A 6366-nucleotide genomic window follows, 5' to 3' on the forward strand; every position below is an offset into this window, starting at 1 on the left:
TCTATATTTTTTCTTTAAGTTTTATGTTGAGTTTTGATCATTTGTTTCACGAATGTGTCTGTCAGTTTTTGAGATGCATCGGAAAACCTTTTTCGTTTTCTTTTTTGTTTCGATTCGCTTTCAGTATAAATATTGGTGATTCATTTGGAGAGTTTTACACTTATGAACAGAAAAATATCGAATAGCAAAAAAGAAAATAGAATAAAATAAGAAATAGAGGTAAATAAATTAAATAAGTTAATAAATAAATGAATGGATAACAATTGATGAGGTTAATCAAGTACACGCTAAAACAATGCAGACAAAAAATAAATAAATAAAAAAAAGGGGGAAGACAAAAACAAAAGCGAAAGCGAAATAAAATAGCATCGCTTCGCGCGCCTTCGCGTCAGGCGAAAGAGCAGAGTTCTTCCTGGCTTTCAAATGGTTCTTGTGCAAGAGAGGTCACGCGATTGACCCCTCCCCCCACCCCCGTCCGGTCGTTACTGAACCCCCCTCCCTCCTCCACCATTCTCCCGTCTTCATACATACGCAGATCCTGATGATCGTATCTTATTCCTACGCTTAAATGAAGTTGTAGGGGAAAAAGAAAGGAACAAAGAATATATATATATGATAATGATAATAAGAGTAATAATGGTAATGATAATGATAAATAAATAAAAATGAATGTGCATACAACAAAATAAATAATTGAATAAATAGATAAGTAAATAAAAGATGAATAGATAGATAAAATACTACTACTGCTAGTGACAATAATAATAATAATGGAAATAAGAATCATAGTAATAATGAAAACAATAATAATAGTAATGACAACAGTAATAGTGATATTAACAATGATATTCATAATGATAATAACAATGACTAAAAGTAATAACAGTAATTATAATGATGATGATGATCAAAATAACAAAAATAATAATAATAATAATAAGTATAATAATAATAAGATGAGTGTGGTTGAGTGTCCCACAGGTCTCTTTGAGTCGAGGTCTCAGTCACGACTCGGGGGCGGGGGGGGGGGTTCCAATAGGAGCGCGCCAAAGAACCCCCAGTAATGATGGGGAGAGAGCCAATCACCCGTTGATGGGTCCAGCTTATCTACTGACTTTTAAGTGATTGGAAGGATTGGGTGATGGGTAGAGTCGTGTGTGCGTGTGTGTGTGTGTATGTATGTACGTGTGCGTGTGTGTGTGTGTACGTGTGTGTGTGTGTATGTACGTGTGTGTGTGTATGTACGTGTGTGTGTGTGTGTCTACGTGTGTGTGTACTGTATGTGTCTGTACGTGTGTGTGTGTGTATACATGTGTATGTACGCGTGTGCACATATGAATATCTGAAAAGGATGAAAATAAAAAAGATTAAGTTACCTCAACCAATATGTTAGATTTTTTTATTTTCGTCGGATCTACAAGTATTTCTTTTTCTTGGACTTTTTTTATTATTATCATTTCTTTATTATTTTTTCTACAAGAGCGTCATTGAATTGAGTCTCGGCTTGTTACCAGGAGATTCTATTCAGTTGTGTGAATATCCTGTTATATATTCGGAAGTATATTCATTGTAGGAACACAGGAATCTTGCCTGACGATTAGTTTGATTTGATTTGGCGTTTGAAAAAAATTAATAAAGAGGAGGAAGAGGAGGAAGCGGAAGAGGAGGAGGAGGAAGTGGAAGAGATGGAGGAGGAGAAGGAGGAAGAAGAGAAAGAGGAGGAGGAGGAGGTGGAGGAAGAAGAGATAGAGAAGAAAGAGGAGGAGGAGGAAGAGAAGAAAGAGGAAGTGGAAGAGAGGAGGTGGAAGTGGAGGAGGAGGAAGTGGAGGAGTTATCATTTGATGACGCGAGAGAAAGTTGTGGCATGCAGGCACAACACACATCCGCTGTTTGTTGTAAAGTGTCTGATGCATTGTTGATTATCACCGACACCAAGAGGAGGAGGAGGGGGAGGGGGAGGAGGTCCTGACAACGTCAGCGATACTGATACCTATGAGGATGATGATTTACACAATGACCAATAATTTGCAAGAAATTTTAATTGGGGACACGACTTTTGTTTTCCTCCTTTTTTCTCTCTCTTTCCGAATCTCTTAATTCGTCAACTGTCTAGTTTATTTGTGGTGCAGTTTTGCAGTAACGATTGTGATGATCGCTTTATTTATCTATTCATTTATTTAATTATTTCTTTATCTATTGTATATATATATATATATATATATGTATTTTTTTCTGCAGGCACCTTCGATCTTCTGAGTGTCTGTGTGTGTGTGTGTGTGTGTGTGTGTGTGTGTGTGTGTGTGTGTGTGTGTGTGTGTGTGTGTGTGTGTGTGTGTGTGCGCGCGCGCGCGTAGTGTGTTCATACCATTAGTAATTTTTTACCGTTGTTTTGTAGATGATATCAGCATGGCTGGCAATCTTTCTGACCACGAGCTGTCGCAGAAAAAAAAAAAAACATAGAATAAGATATTCACTGTCCTTCAAGTGGACAAAATGTCAAACCAAGGCATTCTGTTCTTCAGAGTCTCCAAGAAGTTCCGTAAAATTTTTCTTCAAGAAGACATTTTTGTATTTTGTATTTTTGTTTACGTCATAAGACTGTTAGTTTTTTAGTGAAAGAACACAAGGAAGCTACGTAAACTGTTCATTAAGAATAGGAACGGAACAAATATACTATATAAATAGATTAATTAGTAGCTAAATAAGTAGGGAAATAGATAAATGATTAATGGGGACCACTGAGGAGTTGGGTAAGCTTTCTCTCGCCACCCCATCCCCTAATCTCACTATCATCCACCTTAGAGGGAGGAACCTCTCTCTCTCTCTCAAAAATAAATAGATAAATAAATAAGAATAAAATAAAAATGAATATATATATATATATATATATATATATATATATATATATATATATATATATATATATATATATATATATATATATATATATATATATATAATTAGATTGATGTCAGGTTTTGTGCATTCTTGTGCAGGATACTATAGATGTATAAATATACATAATATATATATATATATATGTATATATATATATTACTGGTACATATGTGTGTGTGTGTGTGTGTGTGTGTGTGTGTATTTCTTTGTACGTTCATAAATCATTCTGCGGTACAGACTGGGACGCGTGAGGAGTAGAAGATGACGTCATCATATTGATTTTATCACGAACCACTGCGCACACACACACACACACACATGTTGCTCTGAACGAGTTAGTTATTGTACATCTTCTATCTAGTTATCTAGCTAATTATTGTATTTATTTACTATTTTGTTTGTTTATTATTTTTCAGAAGAAAAAGAAAATTGTAGTTAAAGTTTTTGAGTTTTTATACTGGTTTATATATTTTTTTATCTTTTCTAATTAGTTTATTTCTAAGAAGGAAAATTATGAACTTCTAGATCGTAAACCAATTGAAATCGTTTTCCACGACTAGGTCAACATAAGATTATTTATTTATTTATTTGTTCATAAAGAAAATGTTATCTATGTATCTTTTTAATTTTATCTGTTAGTGGGGGAAATTGCTTCAATTTCTACTACGTAAACAGATTGACCCAGTTTTACACAAAAATCTCCACATTTGTAAGTGAAAAGTAGTGTCAGGAGTGGGATTCGAACCCACGCCCGGAAGACCGGACTGCGACCTGAACGCAGCGCCTTAGACCGCTCGGCCATCCTGACTCAATGTTCCTTTCAGAGAAATAAGCAAATTCATCGACTTTTGCTGTTTAGTCTCACTTGGGCAGAAATAAGTGAGTTATTCAACTCTTTCTGTTCCTCAAATGACTGATTTATTTGACAAAAATGCTTCGCCGACCACCTACAAGTCGAAGTAACACACAAGAATCAAGCAAGCACAGATATTTAACATAAAACTGACGTTGTCTAATTGCTCCTAATCTAATGCAACTTAACCTAACGTAAGTTGGTTTCCATGCAAAAAAGAAGATCCATATTTTTTTTTTTATTCTACAAATAAAATAAATAGATGAAATGAAAATATGTTTGCGTGATAAAACCGTTGCTAGCTCTATCATAGCTGCTGTGGTTCAATGGTGAAAAATGGTCGTGGTGATGATAGTGTTGTTGACGATGGTGGGAGTTTTGGTGATAAAGAGATTGAAATTTTTGTAGAGGAGAGAGTGACAGGGCTTGTGGTGTTAATGGTGGTGGTGATAATAGTTATCGTAATTGCCTCTTCTTTGTTTTCTCCTTTTTCTTCTTCGGTTTTCTTCCTCTTTCTTCTCTGTCCTTCTTCTTCTTCTTCTTCTTCTTCTTCTTCTTCTTCTTCTTCTTCTTCTTCTTCTTCTTCTTCTTCCTCTTCTCCGTCCTACTTCTCCTTCTTCCTCTTCTTCTTCTTCTCTGTCCTTTTTCTTCTTCTTCTTCTTCATCATCTTCACCGTCCTTCTTCTTCTTCTTCTTCTTCTTCTTCTTGTTCTTCTTCATATTCTCCGTCCTTCTTCTTCTTCTTCTTCTTCTTCTTTTTCTTCTTCTTCTTCTTCTTCTTCTTCTTCTTCTTTTTCTTCTTCTCCGTCCTTCTTCTTCTTTTTCTCCGTCCTTCTTCCTCTTCTTCTTCTTCTTCTCCGCCTTTTTTCTTCTTCTTCTCCGTCCTTCTTCTTCTTCTTCTCCGTCCTTTTTCTTCTTCTTCTTCTTCATCTCCGTCCTTCTTTTTCTTCTTCATCTTCTTCGTCCTTCTTCTTCTTCTTTTTCTTCTTCTTCGTCTTCATCTTTTCCGTCCTTCTTCTTCTTCTTCTTCTTCTTTTTCTTCTTATCCGTCCTTCTTTATCATCTTCTTCTTCTTCTTCATCTTCTCCGTCCTTTTTCTTCTTCATCTTCTCCGTCATCCTCCTCCTCCTTCATCCTCCTCCTCCTTCTTGTTCTTCTTGTTCTTGTTCTTCTTCATCTTCTCCGTCCTTCTTCCTCCTCCCCTTCCTCTTCTTCACGGTTATGTCATGCACCAGGAGGGCTTAATATTCCTTGTTAACTTGTTAAGACTTTGTATGGAAAGGGATAGAAGCGCAGGAGTGGGGGTTGGGGGAGTAAATGGTTGGTCCTTAAGTGATCATTTCCCTTTTGGGTCGAGGGGGGTGGGAAGAAGACAAGGTCAGCGTCACTCCTAAGTACTACAGTATCTAGCATCCTCTGCGAAGCTTAGGTAAGTATGTATACATTTACGATATAAACAAGGTTACGATGTAGTAAGACATACAGCCACATCGTAAATCTAAGACCTACAGGAACCTTAGCGTGTTTTTCATTACGTGTGAAGATTCTGCCAGGAGTTGCAGATGTGGTCAAGGAAAATTCTTTAAGAAATTTTGAATCCACGGCTTTGGCGTCTTTTACTTCCGTGTGAAGATTCTGCCAGGAGTCGTAGACGTGGCCAAGGAAAATTCTTTAAGAAATTTTGAATCCACGTCTTGGGGCGTCTTTTACTTCGGATAGACTTCGCAGATGTCTTGATTAAGGATGGAAGGGGTTCTTTAAGAATGATCGCAAGTCTAAAGGATGTGATGAAGTACAGTTTTCCATATAGATGCATAAATATTTGGAATAGTTTAGAAGGTAATCTAGCCCAAACTGAAACAATACACGAGTTCAAATCTAAATATGATAACTGGAAGTCAAGGATATAGATTAAGTTGTATGTACATGATCTTATGTTTAGGTACAATAAAAATGGAGAGTAGGAGACGGGACCCGACGAGTGTTGCTCTCTTCTTGTATAGTACAGTTACCTACAGGCTCAACAAAATCGTCTGCGATTAACCAAAACAAAATCTGCGAAGAACTTTCGCAGATCTGAAGAGGTCGGTGTATCAGCATCTTTGCGGTTTCGAGGCCAGGTCACACGCGGGGTCACGTAGGTCACGCGGGGTCGACTCGAAGGTTCTTCCTCTTCCTCCTCTTCCTCTTCCTCTTCTTCTGCTTCTTCTTCTGCTTCTGCTTCTGCTTCTTCTTCCTCTTCTGCTTCTTCTTCTTCTTCTTCTTCTTCTTCTGATTTTTCCTTCTCTTCTTCTCTTTACTAATTTCGATATTCCATCAACCATAGTTGTTAAGATATGTTAAGTATCATATGAGCGTAAGCAAGCGCGCACGTGCGCACACACACACACACACACACACACACACACACACACACACACACACACACACACACACACACACACACACACACACACACACACACACACACACAAACAAGTAAACACGAAATTTTTTCGTGAATTCTCGAACACATACGTAAGAGGGCGTGGTCGACTGCTAGGCGGAATCGATGACGTCATGCCTATGTGTATGACGTCACAGTTGTGGATATGACGTCACTGTGGTATGTATGA

The 6366-nt window shown here is 37.3% G+C and overlaps 1 non-coding gene across 1 annotated transcript; it reads right to left on the bottom strand.

Annotated features, from left to right (window-relative positions):
* Positions 1-3622: 3622 nt before the first annotated feature.
* TRNAL-CAG (transfer RNA leucine (anticodon CAG)) lies at positions 3623-3706 on the bottom strand. The gene has a single exon. It is a non-coding gene; the product is annotated as a tRNA-Leu (tRNA).
* Positions 3707-6366: the final 2660 nt, after the last annotated feature.

This window comes from Oratosquilla oratoria, chromosome 41 (genome assembly GCF_046742065.1).
Source record: "Oratosquilla oratoria isolate Oo_2021 chromosome 41, ASM4674206v1, whole genome shotgun sequence".
NCBI classification, from domain to species: Eukaryota; Metazoa; Arthropoda; class Malacostraca; order Stomatopoda; family Squillidae; genus Oratosquilla; species Oratosquilla oratoria.